The sequence below is a fragment of the Falco punctatus genome, assembly GCF_963210335.1.
Source record: "Falco punctatus genome assembly, chromosome: 3".
NCBI lineage: Eukaryota > Metazoa > Chordata > Aves > Falconiformes > Falconidae > Falco > Falco punctatus.
This window is the reverse complement of record NC_137582.1, coordinates 97,450,545-97,467,648: the sequence shown is the minus strand read 5'-3', so window position 1 is coordinate 97,467,648 and position 17,104 is coordinate 97,450,545. Positions and strand designations below refer to the sequence as shown.

Sequence of the window (17,104 nt, the reverse complement as noted above, 5' to 3'; positions counted from 1 at the left end):
AAGCACGAGCCTCTGAGGGCTCAACTCTTGCCTCCCAACGGAGGCAACCAAGAGAACAAGCGATGCGCGGGGCCAATTCCTGCCCCAAGCAACACACTGTTTTGGGATGGCACACATGCAGGACAGCTGCTAGACACTACAAGGTATGAGCTCCTGTTTGCAATGCCTTGGAAAAATGCTAGGTAAGAAGTAAGCACGTATTGCTATTAGCAGAAGGCTTGTGGGGATAAGCAGAGAACTTGATTGACAGCACCGCTCCCCAGCCATTGCTCATCAATGGGAAAGAAAAAACAGCTGACAAAAACCCCCACAAAACACACCCAACTCACACCATATCCAAACAATAAAAGACAAATGCATCCCAAACACCCACTGTATTTTATGTTCTTTTTGTTATTCATTACAATTCCCATGATGTTAATAACATGTACAATGACAAATAAACTCAAGACTACACAGCACGATGCATAAGGAGAAGATCAGTCGATACTGTCAAACATGACATGTCACAAACACTCAAAAGGTAACACAACCCAATGGATTAAGTATCATTCAGTACCAGTCATCACATTATTGCATCCAAAACTGGGCCAAAAAATACATATGAAAACACGTATTTCAAGCATGGCTAAAACAATAGTAGCAAACAAAACATATGATACTAATTCAAGTGTTACGAATAATTGTCCATTGTAGCTGGAAAACAGAAACACGGCCCTGAAAAAGGATCGTAACAACACTGACCTAACAATTGTTAAGTGTTCATGTTTAACACACATTGTAGCATATTCATAAACCATGCATCTCTGATGGTAGAAAAAAATATGAGACAACAGGTTAATGAATTAAATAATAACGAAAACTCAAAGACATAAATCAGAAGAAATCTGAGCTAAGAAACACAAAAAGATTTTGTGTGCACATGTGTGTGAGATTTAATACAATTCCTGCTTCAGGTGTCTTGGATCACACCTGTCTGTGCTTTTCAGATCTCAGTTTCAGAAGTTTATTATTTTTTTTCATGCATGGTTTCAGAAGTACTGCTGTCTCTAACAGTGAAGTTCTGTCCTCCTATTCACACAACATACTCCCACTGACTCCAACCAGCTTAAGTTTAACTACAAATACAATGGAAAATCTGAGGTAGCTTGTTTCCTTTATTTTCCATTTTCTTCAATGTGCAATTAGGTTATTCGTAATAAATATCAAATGAATATTTTTTTTTAATTAACACTTAGAACAAAGAAAGGCTCTAGTATTTTACAAACCTATTTGATGCAAAATACTAGATATGTCTTCAGGGCCTCAGTTTTTCAGACCTTTATTACTGCATTCTGACTTGTTTTCATTCTATTAGCACTCTCAACAGCTTATTAACATAAAGCAGAGCCTTGCTAATTTGCTATAATGTTTAGGATACCTACTCTAAATTAATGGAAGAAATCAATAAATTCATCAATCAACAAAAAGGACCAGAAAAGAAAAATGACAAAACACATTCTGTTCTATTACTGTGGCAATCCTAAATGGTGTTTTAATTATTCATACAAATATCTGTGATATTAGTAAATTTGATGTATAGCATCTCTACTTTTTTTTGTTTTTTTAAAGTCTTGGGTCAAGAACATGGTTCCTTTGAGGAATACAAAGGAGGCATCTGAATACGTTCTTGTATTTGATTCTACACATTCACATGCCATCCTGCCTTGGATCCAGAATACTGACTCCCCAGCAATCTCTGCTGAGAGCAGACCCACACAGAAAATCACGCAATGTTACACAGCCTGTAACAGACCAACGACACAACCACGGAGCAGGAGCATCACTCCTGCCATAGCCAACAAGCAAACTCCCAGAGCTGCCGCTTAAAAAGGGAGGTAACCCATATCCCCCATCCTGACATTCCACTGAGAAAATGTGAATAAAACAATGCGCTAGCGATTATCTTTGGGAAGAGAAGCCAGGGTCTAAGTTCTGGGCCTCCCTTGCTGATCCACTCCTCCTTGTTTGTCAACATGCAAAACTCTGTGCATCTTCTGTACACAGCTCCCGAGGCTGTGCCATTCTCACTCATTCACAGCCACGTTCTGGCTGCCCACCCAGTAGCCATGTGCAAGCAGTAACTATCATTCTTGTCCCAGGAGAGACACCAGCAGCACCAGGAAAGCTGCAAAACCCGAGTGAAATTCTGGGTAGAGGTGGAGTTTTTCAGATGATGATGGTACGCTTCAGAAGGGAGATTTACGTGCACAGAGCTCCACAAATACAGCCCCTTTTCATATCAGCAAGTCACATAAAGGGTTAACAAACCACTACTGCTTATATTCCCCTGGCATCTCTTCTCCATCTCTCTCACAATTTGGGGTCCTTTTCCTCCCAGGGGAGGTTTAGATTGGGTATTAGGGAAAATTTCTTCACTGAAAGAGTGGTCAAGCATTGTAACAGGCTGCCCAGGGATGTGGTGGAATCACCATCCCTGGAAGCATTCAAAAAACATGTAGATGTGGTGCTTAGTGGCATGGTTTAGTGGTGGACTTGGCAGTCGTGGGCTAACGGTTTGACTTAGAATCTTAAAGGTCTTTTCCAATTTGAATGACTCTATGATGTACTGAAGTTCCCCCTCCCTGTCCACAACCTACACCCCAGTTTTTGTCCTGGCTCCCCATAATGCTCCATGTCTGGATGGGCTCCACACTCGCTCCAAATTTATTGCTGTCCTTCCTGCTCTTCCAAGCTTGTGAAGCAGGTTTTCACTCAGCTGCCCTCGCCTGCCAGGATGAGAAGCAGCACATGGAAGCTGGAAGGAAGAACTCATGAGCACCAGCCACCAGGAAAACAGGGCTTTGTCACTAGAAACCCAAGGTGGAAATGCACGCCATGTGTCTTATTTAGTTCAAAGCCAAAATGTTTCTGTCTACGAAGTCTGTTTGTATCTCAAGTCACAAAGAACCCATTAGTACCAATAATGTGTCATTATGGGGGCGTCAGCAGAGACTCTGTAGCTAAGGTTAATTTGAGATGCATAATTTAAAGCAGAACTAAAATCTCTCCATTTCACACTTCAATGACTGAATTCAAATCATTCTTCAAATGTGACATAGCGGCTTTCAAGGGGACACTTGCATTTTTTCCTTTTCTCTTTTCTTTCTATCAATTTTAAGTAAAATACAAGCTACCTGTTGCAGAGGAAAAGCGTAGAGATCCTCCCTTTGTGACCCCTTTAATCTGCTTCCCCGTCATATTTCCTTTCAGCAGCTTCACACTTTGCACATTCATTCTGACATGTCAGAATATGACTGATACAGGCTACTTCTGCAATTTTTTTAAAAAAAAACATACTCAAGAGTTAAAAATTTCACTCATCATAACCCCAGTGATTTTGCCAAGAACAGCTGGCAATGCTGCTTATCTTAAACACACCAAATCACTTAGCTAACAGTAGTACCTGCACAATTCTCTGTCCTTAGTATTTCTACTCTTAACATCCTGATAAAATACGTAAGAACAGAATCCTTGTTTTCCACACAGAAAAATGAGACAAAGACTGAAGGATGCTGTGGTTCAACAAGCGCTTCAAGCCTGTCCAAGTCTCCCATATCCACTGATAATTTTTTTTGTCAGGCAACTTCTCTGAGCACAGCTGATAAAACACAGAATAATTAAGCAAAAACTCATCACAACATAACAAACGGCATAACAGGGAGGTCTCCATGTCGCTGGAGACGCAACACCTCTGTATCCAACACCTCCTGCCTTTTACTGTGGACTCTTCAATAAAGCTCGTGTAATGTTACCAAAATGCATAGAAACACACAGTAATTGTTGTCATCTGACACAACTCAGTTTTGTTCTGAACTTTCAAGAAATCACAGTTCAAGCACATGGACATTCTTTTGAGAACTGCCCTCCCTGCTTAAAATGTCAATGGATTTGCACAAGGGTGAGGGAGTGGGGTGGACAGGGGACTTCAAGACATCTTTGCCTCAGCCATGGTTATTCATCAGGTTTTTGGAGCAGAGAATGCAACGCCATCAAGTGAAAATTGACAGTGCTGTTTTCTGATGTCTGAGTGATGTCAATACCTCAGCAAGCCACAAGTGCTGAGAAATTTCTTCTCTGCAAAATTCTAAGAATGACTCTTAAATTTTGCTGCGAGGGGGGGAACGACATGACACAGACACCCAGAGCTAAAAGAGGCACTTGAAATTAAAACTCCTACGTAGGTGTGCTTTTGAATACTGAGAGTATTAGGCTTCACAGCTTTGTGCTATCTGTGACTCAGACTTGCTGCCACAGGTGTCAAGAGACCTGGGACCTAAATGGAGCTCTGTAGCAACCTGCTGCTTTGTGATTTACTTTTTTTTTTCCTTTTTTTTTACTATGTAGTAGAAAATTCACCCTCAAACACAGACAAAAAGCAGGCTTTTGCACTCAGTACAGACCTGACTTTTTAGTCGATGGGTTTTACCATCCAGTTAACTTTCACCTAGCAAAGCACATTTTTCTGCTGTTAAATTCTTAAAGTTTCCCGAACAACACAATGTCAACTTCATCTAACAGCTGGAATGGCTTCAATAAAGTTCTGAGAATAACACATCTACTCTGACACGCCAACGCACTATTTTTAATTGTAGCTCATTAAAGATGTAACAGAAGAAGAATTATATTCACTTCCAGCACTCTTCCGTCAGTGCAGTGAGATAATCATGTTGCTATATCATACATAAAGCAATATTTATGCATAGTGGTTTAGGTAATCTAATGGAAAGGCAGAAAGCAGCGATTCACTCCTTGCTCTGTCTGTTGCTGCAACATGGCTTTTTCCCTATTGCATGGCCCAAGAAGGCACACAGAGTGATTGGTCTCAAGTGTTAGTGAAAGAGAGACCTGGAAAATGAAACAGACAAGCCAGCTGAAATACCAAACAAATAAATAAATAAATCTCGATTGTGGATGAGAAGTACTTTACAGAGCAGCATACAAATGCAGGCCTCTGAGGTAATCTAAACCAAATGCAGACTGAAACTGAAGTACTTTGGTGAGTCAGCACAGTAAAAAGGATTCTAAAATCACATGTGAGAAAAGTGCAATCCTTTTTGTGTAACACACTGTATTTTATTCCAAAGTTACCTTTGTGTTGTGCCTCCTTCGTTTCCTTTTGGATTCAACCTCCACCTTTGTGCCGGCTTACTAGCTGAGAACTCTAATGTCTAGGACTTCTAATTTCCCTTTCACAAAAACTTCATCTCCAGCCCATGATAATGTTAAACAATCATTGGCATGAATGCTACTGACCATCTTCCAAGTTATGATTACTTTCCTCTGGAAATAAAATTAAGAAAAATGTAATAGTTAAAACCAAAATTGCAGAGAATCATTACAGACTCTGACAATGTGAACTGCCTCCTAGATTCTGCCATCCCAGAGGTTTCAGCCACCTATGGCTTTGGTGCAGACCAGGATTTCAGCACTAAATATGCTTACCATCAGTCAAAGAAAGGCTTAGCCTTGTATCTACCTCAAACATTTTTAAAACCATAGCCATTTTTAAACTTACAAAGCAATTCTCATCTTTATTTTCATCTCATTCTTGCCTCATACTTTCACAAGAACGTAATTCTGTGAAAGCCACAACAATTGCTTGTTCAACGGAGACTGCCACTCTCTGAAGTGCTTTCTGAGATAGATTTGTATAGACAGTCATGTGTAGAAATGAATAATCCAAAAATATCCACAATAGATAATGAGCAGAGTCTAGAAAAAAAAAAAAAACACCACATACTGCAAATGTAGCCCAAATTGGAACGAATGCCTACAGTAGCAACAGCACAGGAAGAGCAAAATGTTATTGTACATTACTGGCATGCAGCCCGTAATTACAAAAAATATTGCAGTATTCCACAGTAACAGCGTAAAATATTATCATTTCAAACAAAGCAGCTGCAGCACCCTGCCCACAGCAACCATGTCGCAGAGAGCCAGGGGAGGAGAGGGCAGCCAGCTGCAGGACTCCTGCTGCAGAGGGTGAGCGGTCTGCAGGGTCTGCGAGCCCTCAGGACAGCCTCTCCTCGCACCCACAGCTCCACTCCGTCAGGGCACAAAGGACCACTGCTGGGCAGCTAAGGGCTCCCACATGGGCTCCAGCTGCTGAGCCCTCTAGCAGAAGGGAAGCATGCTGGTCGCTCTACATTCGGGCTCCTGCTGTAGTGTGCCTTCCGCCAAATTTGCATTTTCAGTGTCTCAGATTCAATAAAATCTTCCCCATTCCAGCTCCTCTGCACTAACCCCTGTGTTACCCAGCCCCCTGTAACACTCTGCCAAAAGGTTTTAACAGTGGGGTAGCAATAGGCTCCCAAGCACCGGTGTTCATGTGCTGCCACTGTAACTGCTATCACTCACCTCCCTAGATGGCGAGCAGTTGCTCCACGACATACCAGCAAAACAGGAGACAACCAGCAAACAAGTTTATCGGTGATGCTCTTCTCAACCACTCTACCCACCAGGGCAAACAGAAAACCCCCAAAAGTTACAATTAAGTCCATCTGCTCACTGGCATGTACAGCACACAAATCAGTAGTTCTAGCTTATCACTTGCCGAAATAACATCTATCACATTTGGTTTCTACACGGATCATGAAAAAAAAGACCAGCTAAGGAGTCACATGTTTTCTCCAAACTTTATGCACTCACAGAAATAGCAATCAGAGGAGAAGAAATGTAGAACCCAAACAGCGAGGTTAGCGGAGAAGAAAATGCTGTTCAAATGAAAGATACTTTTTTCTAATTCATGCTTCCTATATAGGTTGCGAACAGTACAGATTCTCCAGAAGAAACTGCAAAGTCCAAGCTTTGCCTGCCTCAGGTATTTGGCATCTTCCCACAGTCCGACAACTCTGAAGTTAAGTCTGAAATACACAAACACTGCTTGGGTAGTATCTAATCACGGGAACTTTTTTGTACAGCCAGCCAGAAAGATGATGTTTTTAGGAGGGACCACATTAACTGCCTTACCTAAATACTTCCCAGTTCACCAGCACTTCTCATCTTCCCCATACCAGCTTTTCTCTGCTGAACACAAAGGAGACTGTAGTATTTATATGCAATAAACTGCAGCAATATATGCAGTAGGTTGAAATATAGCATTTTTGTATCCTCATATGCCATTCATTGGCTTATGGATTCAAAGTCCCACAGGGAGTGCTGCAAATCCACAAAAAGTCTCTGGGTGCTGGATTTGACTTTCTGACGTATGTAACAGATGTGTAAAGTAACACATAACCAGATGCCTCTAGTAAATGCACAGCTAGAGACTGAAAAGCCCTAAAAATGTTGTGTCCAAGGGCAAAGGGGAAGGGGGAGAATAAGAACAGCATCCCATATCTAGCAGGAAAAGAAAAGTTCAGGCTTTATAAATTTCTAGCCTACAGTGCTGTAACTTTTCAGGTCTCTAATTGAGCTACGGTATCCCAAGAAGGCTCTTTAGGAAGCAGGGAGTCCAGCTACAGTGGCCTGGTTTGCTCCATCGAAGGCTATCAGCTGTTTCCTGGTGTCTGTGAAACTTCAAGGTCCTACCCCAAAAGCCTCCACCATGACCCCAAAGACCTTCACATCCAGAAGAGAGGTCTAACTCCTCAGCAGAAAAATACAGGAATACAAACATGTGGCTGTATAACAGCAATCACCACAGAGGCCCCTCTCCACGCCCAGAGTTGGCGTGCCATGGCCACAGTGGCTTGGAGAAAAGAGCTGGTGTACTTTCACAATAACCTTCTAAGGCAGAGACCAGTGGGTAAGAAAAAGGCAAGAACTTGTTTAAAAGCCTCAGTTTGAAACTTCTGGCTACTCCCATTTTATGGAGTAAGTTACTCTCTACTAGAAACTGTGTGAACCATGATTTCAGAGCTGGATCCTGCCTTTTGCAAAGCTGCTGGTGGGCTTGGATCCAAGGCTTTGGTTCAAGCTCTTATCTGCTCCATACTAAAATGACTTATACCATACGTCCTTTATAATAAATAGCCTCTCAGTGAGGAAGCACAGTATTGGCATGGTTCATATTTACATCACTCCTTTGAAAGCCAATGCACATGGTTTAAGAAAGTGTTGGAAATATTACAGCTTTTGAATATTTTGCCTTATGTGGTTTACAGCCAGCACAGTCAACGACTGCATAAGCTTCACCCATTTTCACGTGACGTGCTGAGCAGTGCGAGTCCCAGGTAATGCCCACCAGAGCGGCACAGGCATGGCCATGTCCCACCACAACGGTGCCCTGTGCTGTGCCACTGCACTCTCCTGGCTCCCTGCAGCAAAGGGCTCCATTCTCTGTCCCCACCACCTCCTCCTTTACAAAGGCTCACACACACTCACAGGAACAAATTAACAATTCCATTATGCGCCAGGCAGCCCATGCACTTTCTTTCTGATTCACAATAGAGGCACCCCATTGAAAAGATCTGTACACAGGGGGGTGAAAAAAAATGAAAATCTAAGCAAGTCTCAAGCAAGCACACATATTATATCAAAGCCTCATTTCCACTTAACACAAGTTGCTTTGGGACCTAATGCAGCTGACTTGAGGGGAAAACACAAACAAACAAACAAACAAACAACCTCTTTTTCCATTAGCTGGGGCAGGGGCAGGGGGAGGAATCGAACTAGTGCCATCTTTGTTGAAGAGCTCCACGAAACTAATGGTTTAGGAGAGCAGAGGAGCATGGACGGGGGACAATTTGTGACTGATCACTGCCATCTGAACATGGCATGCTGACAGCTGAAAGAAGAGCAGAGAAAGGCAAAACAAAACAGGCATGTGTTTAATCTGGGCAGGCTCAGTCTCCCATATTCACTTCCAATGAAAAATACAAGGCAGGATAAAGTCGGTCCCTCTGCCTGTTCAGCTCAGCACCCACGTAACTCCCTGGCACACACCACAGGATCTTCTCTGGGTACACAAAAGGGGGCATTATTTCTTCACGTGCTGAAAAAAATCATCAAGAAAGGGCAGGAGTAGCGGTACAATTTAATATATCTTAATTTGCGTCTTTCACCACCGAAGAACTTCATTTAATACTCTGCCAATGAGCTCCTGCACTCTCCGATACAAAGAAAACTAAAAACGATTCAACAATTTTGTGACTGCAACAGAGAGATGATCAAATGATTACAAAGGCCACACATGCTACGAAGATATCTTCCCCTGCACTTCAACGTGTGCTTCCTCAGAGTGAACAAGAAGGCAGTTGTGAAAGGAAAACCATGCATGTTTATCCTGGTCTGATACTGATGAAAGAAAGACAGGAATAAAGGTATTTTGATTTATGCTTTGCAGAGATGAGGAGGAATGCTTGCCACCAGGAGAGCAGGACACAGAGAAAGCAAAGGTGGGCTGAGAGCGATTACACATGGGTTACTGCATTGCGGTTCTTCCTCTCTCACTGGTTTGGCCAGGGCTGGTCACCCTACACCTGAAACGGGACTTGCTCCACAGAGCAAGGCATTTCCCCGCTTGAACTGCAGGGATGGGGGGCACAGAGGGGAGGGTAAGAATTGGAGCTCCTAAAAGCTGTACAGTAGCAGTTTCAAACTGATTTGCATTAATACCTCATTTCACAACTACAAAAATTGCCTTGGACTCCTCCTGATAAGCATCTGATATTCCTGTTTGGGCTCACAGTCCCTAGTGGAAGACCTGCACGTAAAAAGAAGTTGGCTACACTGATTCGCAAAAGTTTTGACCTTTCTGGATAAATCAGTACAAATGCCTACAGGACTATTACAATTTCCCAAGCAATGGCTCTTGTCCACTGACCAGAAAGGAAATATTTAGCTCCCTGCAGTGAGCCTGTTGATTTCAAAAGAAACTTAATAGCTCTATTCCTACAAAGCAAATACAGAGCAATCACCAGGGGCCAGCTATGCTGTCCTCTCTTCTGAAACCTGGTAAGCAACAAATATCTGCAAATGCCACCAGCCAAAGGGTTTTGATATTCTGCACATTTGTGGAGTCGTATCCCCTGCTTCTTCCATGTTATGTGGGTCTTTTTGATTCTGCAGATTTCTTACAGTAATTTTGTCTCCTTCAGCAAACTCGCAGCGAAGATCAGAGTAAATAAACTTATTCAAGAAAGAGGCTGGTGGCTTTTAGGTTTCATTTATGCAGCACTTTCAGAGGTTAAGTTTTACAACTGTAACATTTTGTCTTTACTAGACAAAAAAGACTCAGAGGCCATCCTTTTCTAATGAGAAATGAAAATAAAAAAATAAAACTAGAAAGAAAAGGTGAGCTTTTCCCTGTCACTCGTAACTGCCTTTATTAAAAAAAATCATTAACTCAGGACAACACAATTCAGCCTCAGTCTTAGTTCAGCTGCTATTCAAATATGCAAGTGCAATTTACAACTCTAGTTATGAAAGGGGACGTTATTTTCTTTATACATTTAACTCTACTTGTTCAAAGACACACTGATGAAGCAATTAAGGCAGACGTATTATTAAAGCTGGTGTAAAATTTACAGACTGTCAAGAAGTTTGGTATTTCAATGAGGTGTTTAAACATAAAAATGAGAACTATGTATTTAATACAAAAATATCACTTAAGAATGCTGTAAAATCAGATTACTCATGACATTATCTCTAACAGTAAGAGAACTGTAGATGCGTCTTCTGGCTGTGCGTTGTATGTTCTTCAATAGCTTTCTTCTGCAGAGTTCCCATATAATATAGATTCCAAACTTGGAAATATTTAGGCACATGCCTAACTTTCAGGGAGAATAGCCTCATTGATTTAAGCAGGGTTTAACACTTAGAAATGTTAGAATGATTGTCTCGTTGTGGGACTGGACCTCATGGGGCCCATTTTCAAAAAGATAAGTACATTTTGTATTTGTAGTGCTGTTTCTGGGTTTGCCGTTGAAGTTCTTTCCCTCCCTCTCCCATCTGTTTTTATCGCCTTCTATAGAAATATCATGGCACTCTGAGGTAAATAATGATTAATTTACTTAAAAACTAACTATAACTTATGACAAGACCCTCCAATCACTTACCTCAAATCATACGAGTGTTTCAAGATGCAATTGTAAATCTCCTTTTTTCCCTTCTTTCACAGGAGATGTTGCAGCCTTTTTTTTCTGATGTTTCGCATTAAAACTCTTTCCCTGTGCTCCAGGATCTTAAAGAAAAACAAAACAAAAAAACCTACTCAGAATGAAAATGTCATTTCAAGCGATTGGTGGGTGGCTCAGGGGAAATCCCTGACCTTTCTCCAATGTATATTTCATTATTTAAAGCAAGTGTGATAACTTCCCCCAGCAGAAGCAGCATGAACACTCTTCTGTAGGCTGTACTTTAAAAAAAAAATAAACCACACAACAAAAACCCCCAAGAACCAACCACTAAACACCAAACCTCCACTATTTCAGACCACTCAAAAACATGTTATTCTTAAAATCTGCAAGATAGTACACTACAAAGTATTCATTTAAAGCACAATCCAGTATATACCAAACTCCATAAATTTATGAAGGTGAAAAGGAAAGAAAGCCCAGAGATATAACCCAGAAGAAAAATTGCTATGTAAAGTATCAAACTGTTACACAGGAGAGCAATCATGTTTTATTATTATTACTACCACTGGCATTATCACTAATAATATATATACAGCCAACTCCCTGAATCTTCACCAAGTTACTGTAGTATTTCTGTAGTAGTGGCGTGGGGAAGTAGTAGCTGTGCTGGAGAAGCAATGCAGCATTAGCACTACAAAACCCAGCCCAGCTGACGAGAGAGGAAGGAAGGGAGGAGGAGCGCCGAAGCAAATGAGTAAGAGAAACTGGCAGGTCTCTAATATAATCAATCTTGACATTCTCCACCATCACCAAAAAAGGTCTCAAGGGTTTTGAATTTTCAGCGAGTGCTGCTACCAGAACACTTGCTCACTGCCTGCTGTTTCACCCTCTTCCCTCTCCCATACCTGCAGCACGGCAGGCCAGGCGCCGGCTGGTAACGTAAGCCTCCAGACCAGGCTCTGTCAGCAGGAAAATCCCCTGGCTATGAGAAGCAAACGCTGCCAGCCAGTGCAGAGTTCACTTTCCCTCTGAGAGCACAGTCTTGCATTTGCACAGCCCTTCCGGATTACAGGCATCCCAGTTATTTCGCCACAAACAACTTTTAGGACCAACAACTATATGCATTCTTGCTCTGCTAAAAGCCTGAAAGACAAACAGTTCCCGGGGCTACACCTGTGCTTATCCCTATTGAAGCCAACAAACATGCACAACATGACGAAGAGGATTTGACCTTGTGTGCACATAAGCCAGACTGCTTTGGTTTTCTTCCTCAGCTAGGACAGACAGCTTTGAATAATTTTTCCCGTTGCTTTTAATTAAGAAACGGAGACGTTATCCACAGCTTTCTGTGGCTGTATGTACTTCAGAAAATACAACTTTTCCAAAAGCAGTCAGAAATTCAAAAAGTACAGCTTTCTACATCACAGTTTATTCCCCCCCCACACACACACACAGAAAACAACCCAAAACTCTGAGCAGACCAACACACAAATAAGGGGGATAGTGGGATTCCCTTGACACCTGCACAGAGGCTGCAGCTAAGTCACCACTCCCCAAAGCTGCTTACAGTACAAATAAATCCAAAATGCTGCATTTAAATTACCCTGCTCCCCCACTCCACTGTGCTTGTTCTCGCTTATGTGGTGTTGCTGCTTTCTTCAAGGAATCTGCTCTCAGTCAACGTGAGTAAAGGTTGCAACAGCCAAGCTTACAGACTTGCAGGAAGAGGACAAAGCCCCCTAAAGCTGTGACACAAATCCAGAGAAGGCTGGAAGTTCAAAGTGAAATGAGGACAGTCTGTCCATGATTCATGCCACCTAGAAACCATTCTTAATTTAAGAAAAAGTGTTAAAGGGATTATTTTACAGTGTCACCCCACTGAATCAACTAGGTTCTGCCTCTCATTTTTTTCCCTGACTCAACTACAAGGTGGCTGAGGATTCTATTTTAAGATCAAAATCAGCATAAAATCCTCCTGTTCTCACTTACATACTTACATTTTAATGCTCTGTTTAAAGAGACAAATAATGTTGTTTGAGAGACAGATTCCCAGCTATCCTCCAGGCTTTTTGCATGACCTATGGGTAAATGCTATGTGACACTTCCTGAAGGGCTAAAATAGCTCTGCGTGACACTTGAGCTTCTACAGTGCAACTAAAGTATGAGAGTTTGGCTCCTGATGCACATTGTCACTTAACCCCAATTTTCCTGTGCCTCAGTTTTCCCTTCCTCTACAGCAAAGATAACAGTATTTCCCCATCTCAGAGGGGCTGATGTGAGGAATACAACACCCACGCTGAATTAGTGGATAATCTGGTAACACAGACAAAGTTACAGATCTTTTAACTTATGTGAGGCTGAAACTTCGCATCCACAGAAAAGGACCCTGTAAACCAAAATGAGAAGTGAGTCATCAGCCTGTCCCTCTGAAACTGCTTTGGCGGATAGTCGTTTCACTAGTACGACTCTCTTCTCCCGGGTGCTCCCAGCAAGCGTGGGGGAGACTGAATGGATTCACTGTAGTCACACAACAGCTTTACAGCTGCTGTAAAAAGGCCTATTGTAGCCCTGCATTTTACTATCTTGAGTAGCATACATTAATTTGTTGTACAGCTTCCATTACCCATCTGATCCTTACAGAAACAGGAGCAGCAAATCAGGGTTTGTCAAATGAAAAGCCATTTAACTGTGATGGAGGAAATTTTGTTTGTCTCTTTGTTTGTTTGTTTGTTTTAAAAAGGTAATAATTTATACAGCAGACAATAAAACTCTAAAAATTCAGTGTAACAATAATACTTTAAACTGGGTCTGCCCTCCCACTTTCATGTTTGGTTTGGGGTTTTTTTTGGTGGAGGGCTTTTGGTTTTGGTTTGGTTTTTTGGGTTTTTTTGCTACATAGGCTATCATGATACTGTGAGCCAAATTTCACAATCAGAAAAGAGCAGGCCTGCCATACACACGTGCTCTTACTGCAGTCACCTTCCACTCATGGCTTGCACCTCTGTGCATTTATGATCTTTGCTCAGTAACCTGAATGGTATCAAAACCAACTGTGAACTCTTAATACAGAACTATTCAGTCACACGTACAAAGTCTCACGACAGTCAGATAATGCTGTCCTTTGCAAAAACACATGTGAGTAGATTTGACAGTCCTTTCTAAATGTCTTGATTTTTCTCCGTACCGCCTGTCTACTCAGGGAGGAAGGACAGTCCTGAATTAGGCACTCTCCTCCCAGCATTCAGCTACTCCACTCTCCCCCTTCTGGAGAAATGAATGCAGCTTCAAACAAATTAAAGGAGTATTTCATCAGCCCTTTCATTCTTCCCAGTGCAGTAACTGAGGCGGTGCTCGGCTTCTCTAGCCCCCAGCAGAGCCAAATTAAGGTTCACTCTGAAGTACAAACCCCCCTTCCTCCTCCCATACACACAGCGTTAACCCTGCCAGCTGCAAAGACTACAAATTCAGCCAGGCTCCCCTGAAAACAGCAGCCCATCCCAGCTGCAGCATGCTGTACTGCTGACCCCCAAGAACTAAATGATAGTCGATCAGCAGACTTCTCCCCAAAATGCAGTACTTCCCTCAAAAGCTACGAGACTGGACAAAAATCACCAGGGCTTTTTCTCTGCCTGCTGGCTTCCGAGCATCAGGAACACAACAGGTGCTGTGCCGGTCTGCACTCAGAAAGCAGAAATATTTTGCTTTTCAGCAAAAGCCAAGACAGACAATACCCCTTGCTTTGGCAGCCTGGGACCTTAAAAAACCCCTCAAATACCACAAGAGTAGCAGCCTGATAAAATGCCACCACAGTGAGACCCCTCTTTTCCCCCAGACTTCATTTCACAGTGGTGGCTCTCTCAAAAGGCTGATGGCACCGAGGGGAACGAGCCCACTTTCCATTCTAGCCAGCTTGTGCTTCCGCCATGTTAGCATGACTTGACTGATCAAACCTGATGAAAAACCACAGCAGTGGAAACAAAGAATTACATAAAGAACGAACAGAAACCCCAGGACAAACTACAGAGATACACTCAGCTCGTATTTTTGGGTTTGGGCAGGCCTGTGCACCCCCAAGCACAGGAGACAGGCGGCACCACCAGCCCCCCTCGCCATCCCCTGGGCAAGCGGCGCTGGGGAGGGCCTGGGCAGCACCACCACGGCACTACCGCGTGCGACGGCATGGAGCCGAGGCCAGATCACAGCCAAGCCCGTCGCTAAAACACAACCTCATCTCGGGACTCGCTATGAAGGGTGGAGAAATGGAGGCACCAGGCTTCCTGTGCGCCTCCTGCCACGGGGACAGGAACGCTTCTTCCCCAGGTCTCACAGGAACCGGCCTGCTGCCCTGCCTCTGCCTGGGATCTGGCTGCCTCAGGCACATGTTCCCACTCGGTATTTACCCTTTTTTCTTGCCTTCTGCTCGGAAGGACCTAGGCTCCCCTCTTCTCCTAACAGCCGAGAGCCACTTTATAGCAGGATTTTTGGAGCGAGGGCTACTGGGCCACGCTCACCGCCCCCACGCCTTGCCGCAGCCCGTTTATCATTACAAGGTGACGCAGAGCCATGCTCGCCCACCTACCTGGGGGGGCTCAGCTCTTCCCAAGCCGTAACCCCCCCAGCCCGGCACCCGAGGGACCCCTGGCCCCAGCGCCCGAGCATGGCACGAAGGCCAGCGGGAGGCTGCGGGCACAAGCCAGTGGCCTCACCCTGCAGCCAACGTCTCAGCCGTGCGGCCACCTGCACTCAGTGGGTCACAGCCCTCCTCAGCTCCCGGCTCCAGCAGTGCCGAGGGGTGACGGGGCACCGACCACCCCCACCCGCCCTCTCCCTCGCTGGCCTGAACAGCAACAGCCCTCTGTAAAACCGTGGTGTGTGCCCATGGGAAGCAGCAGGTAAGTGCATCTCTCTGCTAACAGGCACGTATGGTTTAGAAAGAGGTGTTAAGAAAATGAAGAAGGTGTTAAGAAAATGATTTGCAATGCCCAGATATATTCTGCGTTCTTCAAATGAAGGGCTCTAGAAAAAAAAGAAGACTTTTCATGTTCTTTGGGACACATGAGTCTGGTATTTTCTTCCTCTCACTTTCTGCTTTACTTACTCAGCTCACCTACCTTCTAGCTGTATGAGGCTGGATTTTCATATGTAGTTGTTTGCTCTGTATAGGAATACTGAACAGTCAATATTCCTTATACCTGTCTCCAGTGCCACAGAGCACAGGACACTTCAGCAGAAACCTGCGGTGACCTTTGTTGCAGGAAACTTTGGAGGCCTGACCATAAGCTTTTTTTAGAACAGAAATCTGACTAAGCCACAACCAGCTTGGCACTACTGTAGTTTGGTCTTACTTTTTGAGACCAGCAGTCTGGCTAGTAACTAAAATCTTCCAGGCAGAGGAAGAAATGTTGTCCTCCACCTGGATTCAGAGAGTTGCTTGGCTACAAGATCTGGTTGGCTTTTGTAGCCAAATCTACTTTTTCAATCAAGGAGAGATAGGACACTGACAAAGACGAAGGTTTTGTGTAAGTCTGCTTGTCCAAACTTCTTTTTCTTTTTTAACAAATATTGTACTACTGCTTCTGTCATCTCCACTTCTACTTCCTTGTCTTCAGCACAAGTTGTAACACCAGCATTTCAGCAAATACCAGGTTTGGCAGTAGGTTCTCTGGGCTGCCAACTGCCAGATCCAGAAAGCAGGACTGTCACATCTGCCAGACTGGCTCTCACACCTACTCTCTAAGGTAACATCGTAACATCATATATTTTTCCAAGTCATGCTAGTAATAATATGCCATTACATCTCACCATATGTTCCTTCTCTGCCTCAGGACATACACCAAAAAGGGCCTACATACTTTTAAATAAAGGATGCCCAGCCAAAGTCTTACAGCGACTGATAGCCTCAGCTCGGTGCACTGTCTCTATTCAAGGGCATGAGCACGGTCTCCAGCAGCACGCACTCATGTCAGCAAGTCAAGCACAAACTGCTAGACATGGGTCATTACTGGTTAAGCATCTGATGTGTACTTAGCATTGTATAAGCT

At 43.4% G+C, this 17,104-nt stretch overlaps 1 protein-coding gene across 12 annotated transcripts in view; it reads right to left on the bottom strand.

Annotated features, from left to right (window-relative positions):
• The window catches only part of ATXN1 (ataxin 1), a 226,535-nt gene that overhangs the window by 153,887 nt on the left and 55,544 nt on the right, over positions 1-17,104 (bottom strand). For 11 of the 12 annotated variants that reach the window (XR_013926572.1, XR_013926573.1, XM_080378258.1 and 8 more), the window contains one exon: positions 11,043-11,167. The gene's annotated coding sequence lies outside the window, so the exon portion shown is untranslated. Of the gene's footprint in view, positions 1-11,042; positions 11,168-11,678; positions 11,951-17,104 lie in introns of those variants that run through there. The other variant, XM_080378254.1, reaches the window with a different exon arrangement.